Source organism: Lycium barbarum, chromosome 10, assembly GCF_019175385.1.
Source record: "Lycium barbarum isolate Lr01 chromosome 10, ASM1917538v2, whole genome shotgun sequence".
NCBI classification, from domain to species: domain Eukaryota; kingdom Viridiplantae; phylum Streptophyta; class Magnoliopsida; order Solanales; family Solanaceae; genus Lycium; species Lycium barbarum.
In genome coordinates this window covers 86266339-86289005 of record NC_083346.1, presented here as the reverse complement: position 1 = coordinate 86289005, position 22667 = coordinate 86266339, and positions in this window count along the sequence as shown.

The window sequence follows — 22667 nt, the reverse complement described above, 5'->3', positions numbered from 1 at the left end:
AGCTATGCTATGATATGACAAGCTATGCTATGATATGATAAACTTTGCTATGATATGACAAGCTATGCTATGATATGATAAGCTATGCTAGGATACGACAAGCTATGCTATGACGTGATACACTATGACACGCTATGCTATGACATGGACATGATATAACACGACACGACATGCTATAACAAGATATGATATTACATGATACAATATGCCATGATAAGACACGATAGGACACGACCTGATATACCACGATAAGATATGGTAGGGCACGATAGGATATGATACGGTAAGATACGACATAATATAAGTTCTATTTTCTATGTTCATGGAAGAGAAACGTTTTTTTTTTAAAAAAAAAATAAAAAAAAATGAGACAAGCCATGCATGATAGACGCCCAAAAAGGGGCCTCCTATGTACAGGTTACTTGCTCGCCTCATTACATGTCCTATGACTCCATGGTATTATTAATCGTACTCTATGTTACTGCTTGTATTATCTTTCCATGCCTTACATACTCGGTACACTATTCGTACTGACGTCCCTTCTTGTGGACGCTGCATTTCATGCCGCGCAGGTCAGCCGACAGGTGGATTTGATCCTTAGGAGCTCTACCAGCCGTACTTGACAGCGCTCCAATTGTTCCGGAGCCTCACTTCCGTGGTACTATTTTGTGTATGTATTTTCGGGCACGACAGTACTCGGCCCTTTCTATGTATAAGTGTACTATGTCTAGAGGCTCGTAGACAGATACGTACAGTCGGTTATGTACAGTTAGATATGTGGCATTTTGGCATCTTAACGTTGCTGTATGAAGTGATAGCGAAGGTTACTAGACTGTGTTCATAATGACGTTGCTGATGTTAATGTGCAAAAATAATATATGCGACACTGTTCATATGGCTTGCTAAGAGGTAAAGGTAAATGATAGATAAGGGGTGCTCGGTACAAGTATCGGGTACTCGTCACGGCCCCTAGTCGGGTCGTGACAGAAGTGGTATCAGAGCAGTTCGGTCCTAGGAGTTTGTCTACGAGCCGTGTCCAGTAGAGTCTTGTTTATGGGTGTGTAGCGCGCCACACTTATAGACAGGAGGCTACAGGGCATTTAGGAAATATGAACTTCTTTGTATTCTAAGATCGTGCGATAGAGCTATGCTACCAGGTTTCCATATTCCTTTCCTAATCCTATGCTATGGTTTCAGTACTGTCGATGAAGAGATCAGCTTTAGATGATGGGGGCACTAGTAAGGCCCCTAGAGTATCTCCAGAGCCGAGTAGGGGGAGTCTCGGCTATTCGATTGAGTCAGACCCGTCAGAGGACCCAGCCACAATTCCCCCAGAGTTCCAGACTCCCAGAGCAGAGGATCCCGCGGAGGACAGCTACGATACGGATCCGTCGGAGGACCCAACAACAATTCCTCCCAAGATTCTGACCCCTAGAGCAGGGGACTCCACAGACAGTGGCTATGATACAGTTCCCTCAGAGGATTCGACGATGACTCCCCCAGAGCTTCTTACCTCCAGGGAGGAGGGTAGTTATGGCACAGACCCGTCAGAGCACTCTTCTAGGATGACGGATGAGGAGGCTTCCGTGGGTACGCCAGTTACCCCCGTGATGGAGGACCGTGTCAGTCCGGCCACCTCGGAGAGTGCTACGGATTTCTCCTGTTCCTTGTTCCGGCCATCAGAGAACCAGGAATCGTCAGATTATTTATACTCTTCGGATTCAGATGCGAGAAATGACGAGGGGCATACGAGCGATGAGCAGGCCGATGAGAATGAAGAACATACTTCACACGGTAGCTCCCCGGGCCAGGCTCAAGATGGATCGTCTGCAGGTATGTGAGATTTTCTTGAAACTTTCTATGTATACGTAACCTCTGCAGGAATACTAATTAATAGCGGCAGGTAGAAATTCAAAAAGGGGTCAAAGATTTAGCGGTTATAAGTAATGGTGACTGAGATGTCCCCGCCACCAGTGTGAATTTAGAAACCCCGGTAAAAGATAGTCATATGTATGGATAGGAGTAAATAGCGAAGATTTAAGCAGAGGCAATATGGTAGTTGTATGGTTAGGAAAGTGAAGATAGGAGCAGGACCCGCCGTGAGGACGTTTTGGGAGCTGTTAGAGCCCCGACTTACTTTAAATAATGTGACAAAGGCCGTATGGGGCAGTCGGTAAAATTACACCAGCGTTCACGTATTAAAATGCACCAGAGTTTCAAGGTTAAGCGTGCTAGGGTGGGAGCAATCTCAGGATGGGTGACACCCTGGGAAATATGTTGAAAATTTCATAAATGTGGGAACAAAGGGCCAATGTGAAACTAGGTAGCCTAAAGTAAACTAGAGTGTATGAAATGGTTAGAAACCCTATAGCAGTAATGGAAAAGGGAACCTATTAACGTAAGGCCAATGTTCGGAGCTAACTCAATGGACTTACGACATAACAGCGACCTAAGCGACATGTGAGATGTCTACGAAGGAGACCTCCCCGAAGTATTATGATACACTATGAGGCCAGATTAACATTCGAGGAAGAATGTTCTAAAGGGGGGGAGGATGTTATATCCCGCACTTTTGAACAATCGGATAATTCAAGGTAATTGCGGGGAGATGACAAGCAAGGTCTTACTTTTATTTTGCTAAGCATATGAGTTGCTTATAAAGAATTTAGAAGTGGAAATATTGAGAAAGGTCAAGGGCATAAAAGGAAGTTCGCAATATGACTCGTGGAAATTTGGAGGAAGACGAAGGGCAAATTTGGAATTTGGAAAATAATTTTTTTTTCATGAATTCTAGAACTCAAAAAAAAAAAAATGGGCTTGGTGTTGGGCCTCTTTGGCCGTCCACTTTCCTTAATGGGCCAAGCCCATGTGGAATTAAAAACTTAAGGGATTAAAAGAAGACAAAGTCTTCTAAAAATCCCCATAATCTTCTAGACATTTCAAGAGTGGTGGAGAAAAGAAGAGGAGGAGATAACTTCAAGGGCCATTCGGCCCTAGTAAAAATTTCCAAGAAAATTTCCAAAAATTTCTTTAAAAATCACTCCCTACCAATTCAAGGGTTCCTAGCAAGGTGGAGTAGACTTTGGAACAAGAAGAATCCATATTCATGCAAGTTGGAATTTTTAGCTATGTGAAGAATTGAAGAAAAAGGTAAGGTTCAATCCTTTCTTATATGTTATGGATGATTTTGTGTGTTGTAGCATGTTAAAAGTGGATGAAACTCATGGAAGAGGAAATCATGTTGTGGCCGTGAGGTGTAGTATATGTATGTGTGTGTGGAAATTATGTTTTAAATAATTTATCTAGTGTTTGGTTGTTATTGTTGTGGATACTATGTTGATAATGGATTTTGAATAAATTTGGAGAGGTTGTAGTGTGTATGCTTGATGTTGGCCGTGTGGTTGTAGTGTAATATGGAAGAAAATGAGTCAATTTTATTTAATGTTTTGGTTGTTGTGGTGTGGTGGATGCTATGTTGTTAATGAATGCATATTAATCTTGTGAAGTTGTAGTAGGTGGAGACTTGTTTTAGAAGTTATGTAAATTGAATGTAAGGTTCTTGCATGCATGAAAGATAATGTGGTTAGTATGATGTTGTTGAGATATGAATTATTAGGTTGTTATTATTGGAGTTGGAAGGTTTCGAAAGAGGCAGTAAATTGATCGAGTTGTTATAATGTAACCTTGATTGAATATGGAAATTGTTAGTATGGTTGTTGGCATTGTTGTTGATAATTTGGCCGGGTTGAATTCCCGGGATTGTCGTTGATTGAAATTGGCCAAGTTGAACTTGGTGGGATGGAGTATTTACAGGGGAAATGCTGCCGGAATTTCGTTAGCCAAGTATTATCTTAAGATTTCAATTATAAATGCTTAAATTGACATTTGGTAAATGTGACCAAATTGTAGATTTTGACGGATTTGCGACTTGAATTCGGGATAGCATAAGGAGCGGCAAGAGGTATGTAAGGCTTCACCCTTCTTTCTATGGAATGTCTTAGACGTAATAAGTTGGGTACGAGCCTCGGGGACAACTCTATTCCCCGGAATCCGCACCTAAAGTTTCTCCTTTTTCCTTCAGTAGAATTGAACTATAAAGTGTGTGAAATGTTGAAAAGACCTCCTAAACCCCAAGAACTTGCATAGATGGGACCCGACTACCCTAAAACCCTCACAAGTAACGCCATGACATGTAACATATGCAAAACGTATACACTACCTCACACGGCCCGAGGTGGGCCCGTTGCTCCCGAATTTTCCTTATAGTTCCGCTTGACTTACTTTGAGGTTGATTCCAAAGGAAACCTTTGATCCTGATTTCGTTACCAAATGATAAGTACTATGACTACTCTAGTGAGAATATTTCTATGATGATAATGATAATGACAATGTTAGACAAGAGAATATGCCTATGATGAGTACTACCGGAACGATTCTACGACTAAGGTTACTAAGCTAAGTATTCTATGTGAAAATGGAAGTGATAAACTAATTCTTGAACCTTATTTATATTCCTTAGCTATGACATTATTTTCTAAAGATTTCAAAGCCTATGAGCTGACATCTATGATGCCTCCGATTTCATTCTATGTTTACTTTTAATGCCATTCCCCGTCGATAGACTCACCTTAAAATACCCGTCCCTTCAAGTTGAGGCAAAGTGATCACGAGTATTCCATAATGTAATCAGAGGTCACCGACCTTACGTCACTCCGATGGATACATGATTTTCCTTTTGGCTCCCTTGCGTGCTTATATGATATATATATATAAAACATGTATATATATATAAGATATGTATATGTATATAAACCATGTATATGTATATAAGATATGTATATGTATATAAACCATGTATATGTATATAAAATATGTATATGTATATAAGATATGTAAATGTATATGAGACATGTATATGTATACAAGCTATGTGTATGAATATAAAAATATGTATACGTATATAAGATATGTACATGCATATAAGATATGTATATGAACCTGGGATGGGGGGAAGGGATACATGGGGGAATGGGAAGGGAAACATGTTTCATTGCCACCTGATCAGCTGGCTTATCATCCCGGACGCGGGGTGCCCGGACGCGGGATATATGGGTGAGCCGGTGTATATCGGCGCTATGTGGGTGAGCCGGCATCGCTCGGCGCTATGCTATGATATGACCTACCATGTCATGACCAGACATGCTATGATACGCTATGCTATGATAAGATATGCTATGGCAAGCTATGCTATGACATGATATGCTATGATATGCCATGATATGACATGCCACGACAAGCTATGCTATGATATGACAAGCTATGCTATGATATGATAAACTATGCTATGATATGACAAGCTATGCTATGATATGATAAGCTATGCTAGGATACGACAAGCTATGCTATGACGTGATACACTATGACACGCTATGCTATGACATGGACATGATATAACACGACACGACATGCTATAACAAGATATGATATTACATGATACAATATGCCATGATAAGACACGATAGGACACGACCTGATATACCACGATAATATATGGTAGGGCATGATAGGATATGATACGGTAAGATACGACATAATATAAGTTCTATTTTCTATGTTCATGGAACAGAAACGTTTTTTTTTTAAAAAAAAAAATAAATAAAAATGAGACAAGCCATGCATGATAGACACCCAAAAAGGGGCCTCCTATGTACAGGTTACTTGCTCGCCTCATTACATGTCCTATGACTCCATGGTATTATTAATCGTACTCTATGTTACTGCTTGTATTATCTTTCCATGCCTTACATACTCGGTACACTATTCGTACTGACGTCCCTTCTTGTGGACGCTGCGTTTCATGCTGCGCTGGTCAGCAGACAGGTGGATTTGATCCTTAGGAGCTCTACCAGCCGTACTTGACAGCGCTCCAGTTGTTCCGGAGCCTCACTTCCGTGGTACTATTTTGTGTATGTATTTTCGGGCACGACAGTACTCGGCCCTTTCTATGTATAAGTGTACTATGTCTAGAGGCTCGTAGACAGATACGTACAGTCGGTTATGTACAGTTAGATATGTGGCATTTTGGCATCTTAACGTTGCTGTATGAAGTGATAGCGAAGTTTACTAGACTGTGTTCATAATGACGCTGCTGATGTTAATGTGCAAAAAAAATATATGCGACACTGTTCATATGGCTTGCTAAGAGGTAAAGGTAAATGATAGATAAGGGGTGCTCGGTACAAGTATCGGGTACTCGTCACGGCCCCTAGTCGGGTCGTGACAAGAAAGAAAGACTTGGAACAAGTAAACTAGCTTACAAATATGCTAAAGCAGATGAAAAATGATAGTTATGTTCCAAGCAATAAAGCACAGTGAATTAACCAGTTCTAGATACGTGTTACAATTGAACAAAGCTAGACAAATGGTTGAGAAAAAGATGAGGCTTCAGTAATGAAAAAGGTCTGAAAAGGCAAGTAGCACCGGATGGTTAAAACAGGTCCATAGACATGTTCCATTTCACGAGAGCATACACATGAACCTACGATGCAAACATGTGGGTCACTACAAGGAAAATTACAATGAAGCAGATCAGAGAAAGAATAAATAGTCCAAATACACGTTCCATCATAAAGACAGATACAAATGACTCAGTCACAGAGCATTTAATTGAGGTATAGAAAAATCATGATTGCTTGTTCGATCACAGTCAACAAACGCAGTGGATTAATGACCTAGACACGGGGATATAAGTAGAAGAGCAGGTGAAGGTGCCTCAGACAAATAAGAAAATGTTCAGAAGGAAGAAATTGTTCACCTAAAGAGTTTGCAGACAAAGCATAGGAATTAGGTTAACAGAAGAACCAAGTCTACAAACACGTTCCATCACAGAGCAAGAACAAAATCAGTTAAAGGCATGATTTATTCTAGCGAGGAATAAATACATGTGAAGAAGACCGACAAAGATCTACAGTTATATGAAACAGGTTTGTCAACATGTTCCAGTTAAGATCTTAGAAGAAGTTCAACGACAGATGGAGAATGAAATAGATTGGAAGAGAAGGTACATGAACATGTTCTATCTCAGACAGTGTAGAGATTCAGAGGCAGACGAACCAAGTGGATAACACAGGTTTGGGAATATGTTCCGGGGCAAGCCCTACATCAACTAGGATTTGCAGAATTATGGCAAGAACTTGACGGTCAAGTATGAAAGTTTACTTTCCATATTTGTAGGGATGAGTAAGCCTTCTACACGTATTCGAAGTAGACTCAACAAGGCAAGAATCCAAATACTACACAAACTCTATTACATGTCATTGACTGACTAGGACAGGGTTTTGTATTCACCGACATGTGGAGCATCAAGAGCTATATATATCCAGTTTTTTCCAAAAAGAAGTTTGCGCACCCATAAAGAGAGAATTCAATATTGTGCTATCAAGAGATATATCCAAAATATTCAAGAATCCAGGATTGCATCCCTATTACACAGAGAAGGATCAATGGAGCTGTTTTACTGAATAAGTCTAGATTTGTCTATTTGGTTTGTTCTATCGAGTTGTATATTTATCGACTTATTAAGAAGCCTAAACATAGATACAAAGAATGGTAACTTCAAGGTTGAAGATAACTTACTAGTCAGAGTTTGGGTAGCAAGGCTGAGATAGGAGTTAGATTACAGAGCTTGTAATTGTAACTTGTAGTTGGCTCATTGTTGTAATAAAGTTAAGGAAATACTACAGGTCTGTAGGTCATGTTTTTTATCACCTTTTGAGTCGGATGGTTTCCACATAAATATCATGTTTGCCTACTTACGTGCATTTTGTTATTCCACAAAGACTCTAGCATAGAACAGGTACAATAACGTGTTCCATCCTTAGGCCAAAATAGGTTACACATAGGATAAGAAGTAGGTCGTGCAACCTAACAATTTAGTAATATTTTGGTTTGGGTCTTATGACTTAAAGTGGTGCATGCAAATATTCCTTGTAAGATTTTAACTAGATTATGCTTTAGAGCTCTTGTATTATATTTATGATAATGCAGCTCGAGTGGCCATTTCATGATCCTGAAATTGATCTATTACACTGGATCTTGTTGACACACTTACTTTTTGATGTTTTCAAAAGGGGGAAGATTCAGTTCATATTAATACAGATCATATGCCAACATCAGATATTACAAGCACAAGCAGTACATGACCACATGAAGATTGAAAGCTGCACACATACCATAGTTTCCAATTAGAATTCACTGTAAAGAAAATAGTAATTAATTATAAAAGAACTCAGTCCTATATAGAAGGTACTAGATAAGGAGATATGAGGGGAAGATACGGATATCCTCAGCTAAATTAAAGAACCTGATCGTTGCACATATCATTGGACACATTTTACAGGTTCCACACAACCTAGTTGCCTATACGGTTGCAATGAGTGGAAGATTAGTCCCTAGTAAATTAAGCAGACCATTATACTTGTTTAGTCTTGCAAACTAACCATCAAGCATGCAACAATAAATGGATGGTAAAGTCCTAGCATACGGCTCAACGTTCTTGCAAACCTTGATCTGATGGGTGAACTACTACGAGCTTACAAACCTCATGTAGTGAGCCTTAGTTGTATCAACACGTAGTGTTAGAACAACATGGAGCTAGTTCTAAGAGGGAATATGGTCATCATAGAAGTAGAGCCCAAGGGGGAAGATTGATCAAGAGCTGAAGAAGCTTGAAGAAGCTAAGCAAAAGGCACTTGAAGACATATGAAGTTGCTATGTGTTTGCCATCATCAAAATGGGGATATTGTTGAGCAATTGTTGGCTCAATAATTGATGATAAACTTATATTGTTATTTTGATGATATGATAAATAAGGCACAAAATGGAAATCTAGGGAGGTATAAGGAAGGCATTTAAAGAATCAAATCCCTAAAGGATTTTGTGAGGCAGTCATATTAACAAAAGGAATTGATCCTTATTGCACAACACAAGAAGCTATCGAAAAAGCAGTTTCCTAACTGACTAGGAGAATTGGAAAGTGACTGATTCATATTCTATAAAGATGCAGAGTTCAAACTATATGGAATACTTACCAGAAGTTGAACACGTGAAACTAGCATTGAAGTCAAAGAAAGAATAACTGACATACTTACAGGGAAAGAAGGAATATCAAGTCAGACAAGGTTTGGTTTTCGGGTACAATTAACAAATCAAAACGTAGTTGGATTCAATAATTGAAGGGCGGAAACTACTTCTATATAAACACAACATGAACCAGGTTTTAAGCTTAACCACAACCACAATCACAAATTCTTTGTGAAGCATCAAGAGTGAGCGCATGTCACAACCCGACTAGGGGCCGTGACGGGTACCCGGGGCTAACTACCGAGCATCACTCATTATATCACTCATCATACTCAAATCATAAGAAAATCATTTTTCATTTGGAAATATAATCACTTTGATATACAAAAGCCCTTCGGCTATAAAAATAATATATATATATATATATATATATATATATATATATTATTTTTTAGCCGAAGGGCTTAATTATATCAAAGTGATTATATTTCCAAATGAAAAATGATTTTCTTATATATATATATACATATACAATAGCAACATCGTGAGACCATATAACCCACACCTGCATATCTACGACCCTCTACTAGAGTGATAGACATAGGGACGGGACAGGACCCCGTCGTGCCCAAAATATACATATGTACACAAAAGAATAATCAAAGGCACCTCCGGAACAATGCAGTGGTCTCAAGTCACCTAATAGCTCCTACGAGTCTGGATCAAGATCACTTCCCTGTCTACCTGTGGGCATGAACACAGCGTCCAAAGAAAAAGGACGTCAGTACGAACATTGTACTAAGTATGTAAGACATGAATGAAATAAAAATAATATAAAAATCATAAGCCATAGGAGGAAGATATAACCTGCATGAGTTTTATAGGTGAATACATTTCATACATATATCGTATATTTAAATAATCATAGTACAGGTATCATCATAGCGCATATATCATCGCATCATCATCATCATCGTTAACCCGCGTCCGGGTAACCATCATATGACGCCCACTAGTGGTGATCATGTCCGGCCTTCTAGGCGCGGTGGAATCATAAGCAGCCCGCCTTAGCGGTGACATGTCCGGCCATTTAGGCACGGTGGAATCATAAGCAGCCCGCCTTAGCGGTGACATGTCCAGCCATTTAGGCACAGTAGAATCATAAGCAACCCGCCTTAGTGGTGACATGTCCGGCCTTTTGGGCACGATGGAATCGTATCGTCATATACCCATCGTGACTCAACATTTTCATACATGGCATAGGCATATTATGAACTTACATTATTGTACATATCATAGACATATCATGACTTAGCATCATTATACATTTATCATCAAAGCATACATTGGAACTTGAAGGTAACTATGGCTATGTCGGGGTGACATAAGGTCGTGAACCCCCCGTTATAGTATGGAGTAATCATCAACATCGTATCTCACCTTGAAGGAAATAACATGTTAAGGTGAGTGTAGACAAGGAAAAACATCAATGAAACCATACTTAGAATCATTAGCTTCATGGACATCTTACTTCACTCTAGGACTCTTTATACTTAACTCATCATCATCATTATCTTGCTCGTTGTATCTCTTTTCTTTATCTCATACATATATAGCTCATTATAGTCCTGGACTCATAGTTCCTTTATTTAGTAGATTATAGAAAATTTAGAAGATTCATGTCATAGGAGTCATGCCTTAGAAAGAAGGGACTAGCCTTACATACCTCTTTCGTTTAACAGTTTTATCGCTTGTTACTATTTCTAGGACAAATTGGGTAGAATTTCCTTTGTTTCTACTACTTTCTCCATATCATATATCAACTCCAAACATCCATAATAACATTCACAATATAATAGGCAACAATCATCATTCATCTACATTATCCGCATTTCACAATTTCACTTCAATTTCTCCAATATTGTGGTTATAGTTCACTATCGCGTTTTCTCACATATAATACTTACCCAATGTTATAAATGTCATTTATAGCATAATTATTATCACAAAATATCAATATTCATAATTCACCCCAAACTACTGCACAACAATGACACTATTCCACATTCATGACCCATTTTCTATATCTTTCTACAATCCAAGTGTTTTAACTTTCAACACCTTAAACAACATGAAATAATCATAAAACTCACCTTAGATAATGGGAGAATAATATTTGAGTGGATATTCTCTTCTTGCACAAAAACCGTAGCTCACTTCCCTTGGGATTTCTTGGTTTAGATGAACTTTGATAAGTTTTCTACACTTGATTTTGTGGATTTAATGAAGTTGATCATGGATTTCTCTTGGTTTCTTGTGGATGAATAATGGATAGAGTTCTAGAGGATTCTTGAGGTGTGGATAAGTGAAATGAAATGAAATAAATGAAAAAGGGTCCTTATATCAACACTTAAAATCTGTCCCGACCAAATTCTACGGACCAACATACGATCTGTATAATTTATACTAACCGTATGTCTGGCCGTAGATCTGGTCCTGTGAATACCCTCATTCTGGGCAAGACATACGGCTGGATATACGGTCCGTATGTTTTATACGGCCAGTATGTTTGGCCGTATAATGCCCAGCTTTCCGAAACTCATTCTCGTCGACTCGTTTGATCTCAAATCCTTTTGGAACCTTCTTGGCACTTGATTAACACCTCAATACCAATCTAAGGGACGTTATCACTCTTCTCTGAAACATCTTTAAACCATCATTAACTTGTCGCTCATAATTTTTACCCGACACACTGCATATCCTTTGCTTTCTTTGACAACCTTCTTGCCTTACGTCAAATGTCTTTGAATCTCGGTTAGGATCATCAAATGCTATTTCTTACTTATCAAAACATCGTATACGTCGTACCTTCGGTAGCCTATTCAATCAGCTGCTTTTTTCAATCTGTCCACAATCACCCATATAGAATCATACTTTCCTTGAGAACGGGGTAATCCCACAATTAAATCCATGTTGATCACTTCTCATTTCCAAGTAGGGATTTCCATTGCTTGCAATAATCCTCCTGGCTTTTGATGTTCGATTTTCACTTTCTGGCAATTTGGACATTGAGCTACAAATTCGGCTATGTCTCTCTTCATGCCATCCCACCAATATATCAACTTGAGATCATGATACATCTTGGTTGCTCCCGGGTGAATAGAATACCCAGAATAATGGGCTTCTTCTAGAATTCGACGGTGCAACTCTGCAACATTCGGCACACATAGCCTGCCTCGGTATCTAAGAATTCCATCCATGGAAATTTCAAATGGAGACTTCTCCTTTTTATGAAATGTGTCTCTGTAATGGCACAAAAGAGGATCTTCATATTGACGCTCTTTCACTTCCATATTCAGGGACGAAACTGTGGGATCATTAATATTGATTCCTGCACCACCTGAATCAATTAAACGTACACCAAGATTAGCTAGTTGGTGGAGCTCATGAATTAATTCTTTCTTCTCTGGAGAAACTTCACATAAGCTTCCCATCGATCGGCGGCTAAGCGCATCAGCTACTACATTTGCTTTCTGGGATGGTCTAAAATGCTCATATCATAATCTTTCAATAAGTCTAATCACCGCCTCTGCTGCAGATTTAACTCCTTCTGTTTGAAAATGTATTGAAGACTCTTGTAATCTATATAAATATCGACATGCACACCTTACAAGTAATGTCTCCACATTTTTAATGCATGAATGACTGCAGCCAATTCGAGATCGTGAGTTGGATAGTTCTTTTCATGTTTCCAGAGCTGTCTCGAAGCATAAGCAATGACTCTACCGTGCTGCATTAACACACACCCTAACCCAACACCGGAAGCATCGCAGTATATGACATAGCCATCTGGCCCTTCTGGAAGTGTTAAGACTGGAGCTGAGGTTAATCTGTCCTTCAACTCTAGGAAGCTGTATTCACAAGCATCATTCCACTGAAATTTAACTGACTTCTGGGTTAGCTTCGTCAATGGGGCTGAAATAGAGGAAAATCCCTCTACGAATCTTCTATAGTACCCTGCCAATCCCAGAAAACTACGGACTTCTGTAGGCGTCGTAGGCCTTGGCCAAGTCTTCACAGCTTCAATTTTCTGAGTATCAACTCGAATACAATCATCTGAAATAACATGGCCTAGAAATGTCACAGAATTCAGCCAAAACTCGCACTTTGAAAATTTTGCATACAATTCTCCGGTTCGAAGAATTCCAAGAATGATACGTATATGATCTGCATGTTCTGATTCTGTGCGAGAGTATACCAGAATATCATCAATGAATACTATCACGAATAAATCCAAGAGTGGCTTGAATACATTATTCATCAAATTCATGAACACTGTCGGAGCATTAGTCAGCCCAAACGATATCACCCGGAATTCATAATGGCCATATCTTGTTCGGAAAGTTGTTTTGGGAATATCTTCTTCTTTAACTCTCACTTGATGATAACCTGACCTCAAGTGTATTTTAGAAAACTACTTAGCACCCTGTAGTTGATCAAATAAATCATCAATCCTTGGGAGAGGATATTTGTTCTTTATTGTCACCTTATTCAATTGCCTATAATCGATGCACATTCGTAAGGAACCATCTTTCTTTCTCACAAACAAGATTGGTGCTCCCTACGGTGATGAACTGGGTCTAATAAACCCCTTCTCAAGCAAATCTTTCAACTGTGCCTTTAGCTCTTTCAATTCTGCCGGAGCCATTCGATAAGGAGGAATGTAGATAGGCTTGGTGTCCGACAACACATCGATAGCGAAGTCAATCTCTCTTTCTGGAGGAAGGCCTGGAAGTTCATATGGGAATACATCCAGAAATTCACTCACTACCGGAACGGATTGGAAAGTTGGCGACTTTTCCTCGGTGTAATGAACTCGGACTAAGTGATAAATATAGCCCTTAGTTATCATCTTTCTTGCCTTAAGGTAGGAAATAAACCTACCTTTTGGAGATGCTGTATTACCCTTCCATTCAAGAACGGGCTCTCCCAGAAATTGAAATCGCACCACTTTCATTCGGCAATCAACACTAGCATAACATGAGGCCAACCAATCCATACCCATAATCACATAAAAATCTAACATTTCCAGCTCGATCAAATCAGCTTTAGTCTGACGGTTGCATATCACAATTACACAATTTTATATACTTGTCTAGCTATCACGGGATCACTAATCGGAGTAGATACCTAAAAAGGTTTTATTAGCTCAGGTTTCACCCCAATATGACCAGCAACATATGGAGTAATATAAGATAGAGTAGAACCCTGATCTATCAATGCACATACATCATGGAAAAATATGGATAATGTACCTGTAACCACATCCGGGGAGGACTCAAGATCCTGTCGCCCGCTAAAGCATATACACGGGGCTGAGTGGCACCTGATGTAGATACTCCCCCTCTGCCTCTACCTCGACCTGCTGAAATCTGGGGAGTCTGTCCTACCGGGCGTACTGAAGAGGGACCAGCTGCTGATCCTGTGGGCTGAGCCCCACCTCTGCCATATCTCGAGGGACAATCTCGTATCAAGTGCCCAGTCTGTCCACAAACATATCAAGCATCTTTGCCCTGGCGGTATGGCCCCGAATGTAATTTCCTGCAATGGCTACATCGTGGAACTGGTGGTCTCCTCTGACTATAACCACCCTCAAACTAGGAACCTGAAACTCTCGAACTCTGATCTCGTCCTGAGGGAAAGGAGCCATCAAATCTCCTATCTGCAAATCGTGGAGGCGCGCTAGTCACCGAATGGCTTGAATGTCTGGAATGGGTCTGCCTCGATCCCCCTCTATAATCACTACCTGCCCCCATAGACCTGGCCCTCTTGCTCTGCCTTCTATCAATGTCACGATCACCCCTTTGCGAATGTTGTTGTCCTTTTAAATTCTGGGCATGGGCTTGTATGCGGGAAATATCCATCCCATCTTGTAACGAAGTCGTCAAGCAATCCTTAAATAAATATGGCCCTAAGCCACTCACAAACCTGAGCACCCTATCTCCCATATCCGCTACCATAGTCGGGGCATATCTAGCCAAAGAATTAAATTAAAGGCTATACTCCCGAGCACTCATATTTCCTTGCTTTAGATTTAAGAACCTATCCGCTCTAGCTCGGCGGACCTCGGGTGGCAGATAGTTGCGGAAGAAAGCATCTACAAATTCTTGCCATACGGGAGGAGGCGCATTTTCTTTTCTTGACGCTAGCCAATTATTGTACCACAATACCGCTATGTCTCGGAGTCTATAAGATGCTAACTCCACAGATTCGGTTTCAGAGGCATGAATAATCTTCAACGTCCTCAACATTTCATCAATAAAACTTTGCAGGTCTTCATTCGGCTTCAACCTAAAAAATTCAGAAGGATTCAAACTCATAAAAGCACGGGCTCGGGTACTGGCTGCCCGATCACTTGGACCCGCATTCTGCCGCTGTGCCTGGGCGGCAACTAACTGTGTCAATAGATGGATAACCTCAGTCACTTGTTGACCCGAAGCAACCGGTGGAGGGACTGGAGCTGAAGCTCCTTCTTGTTCTTCTACATTGGGCGGGGCGGAGGAAGTATCAGATGGGGCCTCATTATGTGACTCACCCTCTTCTATATTCATTGGCGGCTCTTTTTCTATCCGCCTTTTCATCGTAGTCTTGCCCTTCTGGGCGACTGTAGCTTACCTCTTTGGCGGCATTTCTGAAATCATAGCACACTATTAGGGAGGAGAAAATCTTATAATACAGCTCTGTCGCACGATCTCTTAAGATGAAAGATGGTAATTTTTCCTAAATGCCCTGTAGCCTCCTGTTTATTAGTGTGGTGCGCAACACACCATAAACAAAACTGTACTAGACACGGCTCGTAGACACTTCCTAGGACTGAACTGCTCTGATACCACTTTTGTCACGACCCGACCAGGGGCCGTGATGGGTACCCGGGGCTAACCACCGAACACCACTCATTCTATCACTCATCATACTCAAATCATAAGAAAATCATTTTTCATTTGGAAATATAATCACTTTGTTATACATAAGTCCTTCGGCTACCAAAATAATATATATATATATATATATATATATATATATATATATATATATATATATATATATATATATATATATATATTTGTACATATACAATAGCAACATCGTGAGACCATATAACCCACACCTGCGTATCTACGACCCTCTACTAGAGTGCTAGACATAGGGACGGGACAGGATCCCGTCGTGCCCAAAATATACATATGTACACAAAAGAATAATCAAAGGCACCTCTGGAACAATGGAGTGCTCTCAAGTTAACTAATAGCTCGTACGAGTATGGATCAAGATTACCTCTCTGTCTACCGGTGGGCATGAACACAGCGTCCAAAGAAAAAGTACTTCAGTACGAACATTGTACTGAGTATGTAAGACATGAATGAAATAAACATAATAGAAGAATCATAAGCCATAGGCGGAAGATATAACTTGCATGAGTTTTATAGGTGAATACATTTCATACATATATCGTATATTTATATAATCATAGTACAGGAATCATCATAGCGCATATATCATCGCATCATCATCATGATCGTTAACCTGCGTCCGGGGAACCATCATATGCCGCCCACTAGTGGTGATCATGTCCGGCCTTCTAGGCGCGGTGGAATCATAAGCAGCCCGCCTTAGCGGGGACATGTCCGACCATTTAAGCCCGGAGGAATCATATGTAGCCCGTTTTAGCAGTGACATGTCCGGCAATTTAGTCACAGTGAAATCATAAGCAGCCCGCCTTAGCGGTGACATGTCCGGCCTTTTGGGCACGGTGGAATCGTATCGTCATATACCCATCGTGACTCAACATTTTCATACATGGCATAGGCATATTATAAACTTACATTACTGTACATCTTATGGACATATCATGACTTAGCATCGTTATACATTTATCATCAAAGCATAGATTAGAACTTGAAGGTAACTATGGCTATGTCGGGGTGACATAAGGTCGTGAACCCCCGATTATAGTATGGAGTAATCATCAACATCGTATCTCACCTTGAAGGAACTAACATGTTAAGGTGAGTGTACACAATGGAAAAACATCAATGAAACCATACTTAGAATCATTAGCTTCATGGACATCTTACTTCACTCTAGGACTCTTTATACTTAACTCATCATCATCATTATCTTGCTCGTCGTATCTCTTTTCTTTATGTCATACATATATAGCTCATTATAGTTATGGACTCATAGTTCCTTTATTTAGGATATTATATAAAATTTAAAAGATTCATGTCATAGGAGTCATGCCTTAGAAAGAAGGGACTAGCCTTACATACCTCTTTCGTTTAACAGTTTTATCGCTTGATCGTTCTCCTTCGATGTTCGCGTTTCTACCTTCAAGAGGATTCGCATCAACATTAGTTAATCGATTACAAGAACGTGTTACTATTTCTAGGGAAAATTGGGCAGAATTTCCTTTGTTTCAACTACTTTATCCGTATCGTATATCAACTCCCAACATCCATAACAACATTCACAATATAATAGGCAACATTCATCATTCATCTACATTATCCGCATTTCACAATTTCACTTCAATTTCTCCAATATTGTGGTTATAGTTCACTATCGCATTTTCTCACATATAATACTTACCCCATGTTCTAAATGTCATTTATAGCGTACTTATTATCACAACATATCAATATTCATAATTCACCCCAAACTACTACACAACAATGACACTATTCCACATTCATGACCCATTTTCTATATCTTTCTACAATCCAAGTGTTTTAACTTTCAACACCTTAAACAACATGGAATGATCATAAAACTCACCTTAGATAATGGGAGAATAATATTTGAGTGGAGATTCTCTTCTTGCACAAAAACCCTAGCTCACTTCCCTTGGGATTTCTTGGTTTAGATGAACTTTGATATGTTTTCTACACTTGATTTTTTGGATTTTATGAAGTTGATCATGGATTTCTCTTGGTTTCTTGTGGATGAATAATGGATAGCGTTCTAGAGGATTCTTGAGGTGTGGATACGTGAAATGAAATGAAATAAATGAGAAAGGGTTCTTATATCAACACTTATAATCTGTCCCGACCAGATTTTACGGACCAACATACGGTCCGTATAATTTATACTGACCGTATGTCTGGCTGTAGATCTGGTCCAGTGAAGACCCTCATTTTGGGCAAGACATACAGCTGGACATACTGTCTGTATGTTTTATACAGCCAGTATGTTTGGCCGTATAATGTCAAGCTCTCCGAAACGCATTCTCGTCGACTCGTTTGATCTCCAATCCTCATGGAACCTTCTTGGTACTTGATTAACACCTCAATACCAATCTAAGGGATGTTATCACTCGTCTCTGAAAAATATTTAAACCATCATTAACTTGTCGCTCATAATATTTACCCGACACGCAACATATCCTTTGCTTTCCTTGACAACCTTCTTCCCTTACGTCAAATGTCTTTTAATCTCAGTTAGGATCATCAAATGCTATTTCTTACTTATCAAAACATCGTATACGTCGTGCCCTTCGCTAGCATCTTGACTATACGTTAACGAAAATTTTTCCAAGGTGTAACAGCGCAGTAAACTCCTGAGTCTTTAGCATAACCAACTAAAGAGAAATGAGCATATTAAGATTTGTAACAGGTCTTCATTGGTAATCGAGTTTGAAGGAAACCTCTTGATTGGGTAAAGTCATTGAGGATATTGTGAAAGTGGGTAGAGGCGAGGATTATTTAGAACAATTCTTTAGGTGTTACAAGGAAGTTTTCAAGCCTTCAATTGATTGTGTTCAGTGAAGTTGAGGAAAGTCTTATAGATATAGGCAGTGATTTTTGCCTCCGATCTGTGTTGATCAACTTATGGTACATATGGAGATATTACTATAACTTGAAATACAACTTTTCATCGAATAGGAATCAACCAATATTTTGTCTTCTCTTATGTCGATATGAAAAAGCTTTTAAATCTCTAATTGGGTGATAGTAAAGATCAGTTCTTTTGAGCAGCTCCTTTATTGATATGAGTATTGTACTGAATGCTTTGGAGATTTGGTTCCTCAATAAGTCCTTGCTTATGCCTCCCTTGATTGTCATTGAGTACAACGTTTGTCAACTCATCAAAACTTCAATGTAAGCTCATAATCTATATTGAGTCAGCATCTACCTTAGAGGGATGAACACCTTATCTGCCCAGAATGCCCACAAGAGTCTCTCCTTATTCTTTCACCTAATCTGTAATATCTGCTAATCCAAACAGAAATTGTAATAAAGACAAAAAATATAAGGTAATCTTATTATCAAACTCAGAATAATAGCATAACCAATACAACAATCATTTAAGCTATAATTAAAACTACCCAAACACATAATTCACATAAGACTTGAATAAAATGCAACACCAAAACTTAAAATGAAATTAAATTCGAAAAGGCTAGGAATATTTACTTTTCTCCGTGAAACCAATCCAGGTTTGAAGTTGGAGGGATTCAACTTTTCTCTGGGAAACCAATCCGGGTTTGAAGTTGGAGGATTTGTCCTCACATATCTCTTTACCAAAGAGGGCTCAAGTAAAGTAAAGAATAGTAATTTTAGAACCTAATCTGACAAACCGATTTTTTTGCAAAGGACTAGTGAAAATCCTTGTCTTTGCTATATAAATTTTAAGTACTCCGACTTTGATCTCCAAAAATATCATTTGTGAAATTAATGTGATGGGTTTCCTTATAGAGAACACCCAGATTCTCAAAAGTTGGGTTTGAATCGATGTGTAATTCAAAGAAAATAGTTGAAATCCACAAATTTCTTCAATGATTTTTGAAATCCATGATTGGATGAATGCCATTAAGAATCTTCTGAACCAAATAAAGAGGGAGTATAAAAGAAAAAATTAAAAAGAAAAGACATTTGTTTTACCTTCAAGAGAAGACAAGAATTAAAAGTCCATGAAATGTCCGGAAAAGTAGGTCCGCGTGAGACTAATTGTCATTTTTGGCCGTGTTGATGAAGGAGAGAGAGATGGAAGAGACTGCATGAGTTTCGTCGAAGGTGATCGACAAAAATGAAAGGATTTTGGGGATTTCGGGTTTTAAAGGTGAGATTAGGCTAGGTTATGAGGAAAAGAATTGGGATTCAGAGCAGGGGCGGATGCATATTCTGTTAAGAGGTGTTTCCCGACATCGCCTTGTCAGGAAAAAATACTAGATATATAATCAAAATTTGTAAAAACCATAATAAATGGTCAAAGTCAATATTAATGATGCCACTTAACAACAAGTATCAGTTGGTCCGATGGTAAAGTGTTACACCTCGGACATTTCGTGTTGTTGTTCTGTGAATGGACTAACGCAAGATTAAGGTGAACATGAAGTGCTTACGACAATAAGGAGAGTATTTAGTAGCTTTAAAGTGCATACGACAAGATTTTAAAGCTAGATGAATCGGTGAAACTAAGTTCGTCGAAGGAAGTAAAGTATAAGTCGTGCATGGAGAGGTTTTTCCAAGTATCTACTTAACGATTATTTAGTAATGTCTTGGAAAATAGTTATAGGGCTCCTTGTATGGTTAATGAAGTGTTAAACAAGTGTCAAGAAGACTCCATACGGATTTGAGATCAAACGAATCGACTGAAGTAGTTTTGAAAAAACTGGGTTATACGACCACTTATACGGTCCGTATAACTTTATACAGTCCGTACAATGGTCCGTATAACAGTTACAGCGAAGGTTCATCACTGGTGATATTATACGATCACTTATACGGACCGTATAAAATTATATGGACCGTATATGTATCCTTGTAAATCCTATCGGGCAGCTTTGTTATTTTTTTTATAAAAAGATGACCCAAGTTCTTATTTCTTAATTCTAATCTTCTCCAACCCTCTTGAGAACTATAGAATATTCCAAACACCATATTAACCCAAACCCAAGGGAAATCAAAGATTGAACACCAAGAATCAAGAGAATCAAGTGCAAAGAGGCTCACTAGGGTTTGTACAAGTCAAGAATTCCTTTAGTATTGAAGTTGGGGTTTTCTCAAGGTAAATATGTTCATCTAAAGTTCATCCTTACATGATCAAATGTGACTTTTAAATCTATTTCATGTTATTAAGAGTATTTGAGTGGTTTAATGACTTGGATGAGAGATATGGGACTAATAACATTTTGAGTAGTAAGTTAATTTGAATCATGCTTCTTAGTATGGTATAAGTATAATTTTGTTATGAATGATATTAAGGATGTTGAAGGAATAGTATGCGTAGATGAATATGGTGTTGTGTTGTAATTATAGTTATGAATGACTTTGAAAAGGAGCTTGAGGATAGAACAATGTTTAAAACTCGAAGAAGCTTATTGATTATTCTATTGTGGGTGTTGCTATTGATGTTGGGAGTTGTTTATTATATGGAGAAAGTTGTCAAAGCAAATGAAATGCTGCCCAATTTTCATTGGCTTTTAGTCGCTTTAGCTTAAACTTAAGCGTATCTTCACAAATATAATTTTAGTGCGAATTCGCTTAAATGTAGAGTCGTGAGCTTGGAAGGAGAACGTGTAGTCGTTAAGAAGACGTCAAGGTATGTTAAGGCTAGTCCCCTTCTTTCAAAGGCATGACTTCTATATTATGATTTCCTCTCTATATCTCCATGACCTTCTTACATCCCAAAAGATGAATGTCAAAGATTACTAGGAGCTCCTTATGAGAAAGAGATAAGATGCGTTCTATGATAATGATGATGATGATGATTTTACTTTTAGAGATTCCAAGCTTATGAATTTATGCTATTTTGAGCTTAATGATCTTGTTTCTTAATTTCATTGATGTTATTCGTTGTTGTCCATCTCAGCTCATGATACTAGTCCCTTCAAGGTGAGACAGAGTGGCGATGATTGTTCCATAATATGATCGGAGGGCACCGACCTTACGTTACTCCAATAGAGTTATAATTTTTACTTGAGCTCTCATGCATGCTTTATGTTATGTATATTTATGATTACACCGTGCCTATTTGGCCGGGCAGACACCACTACGTTGGGCGTAAGTAGGCGGCTTATGGATAACACTGTGCCTAGTTGGCCGGGTAGTCACCACTAGTGGGCGGCATGAGATGATATACATGATAAGCAGTTTATGTATATGCCTATGTTTATGATATTGTTTAAAGGTAAAAGTTAGCATGCATGACTCCGCCTTAAGAGGCAATCAGTTACAGGTTATCTCTTCATTTTATGTTCCCTTATTTCTTTTTTGTGCTGTTATACATGCCTTACATACTCAGTACATTATTCGTACTGACGTCCTTTATTTTATGGACGTTGCGTTCATGCCCGCAGGTAGACAGGGAGATGGTACAGACGCTTAGGAGCTGTATTCAACAGATTTGTAGGAGCACTCCACTACTCCGGAGTTGTCGCTTATTGGTATATTCTTTTGTGTATATATTTGGGGCATGGCGGGATCGTATCTCGTCCTCATGATCGCAGTACGCTAGTTAGAGGCTCGTAGATACATATGTGTGGGTAGTAGATGTCTCATGATCCTTTCAGTGTACATCTTATATAT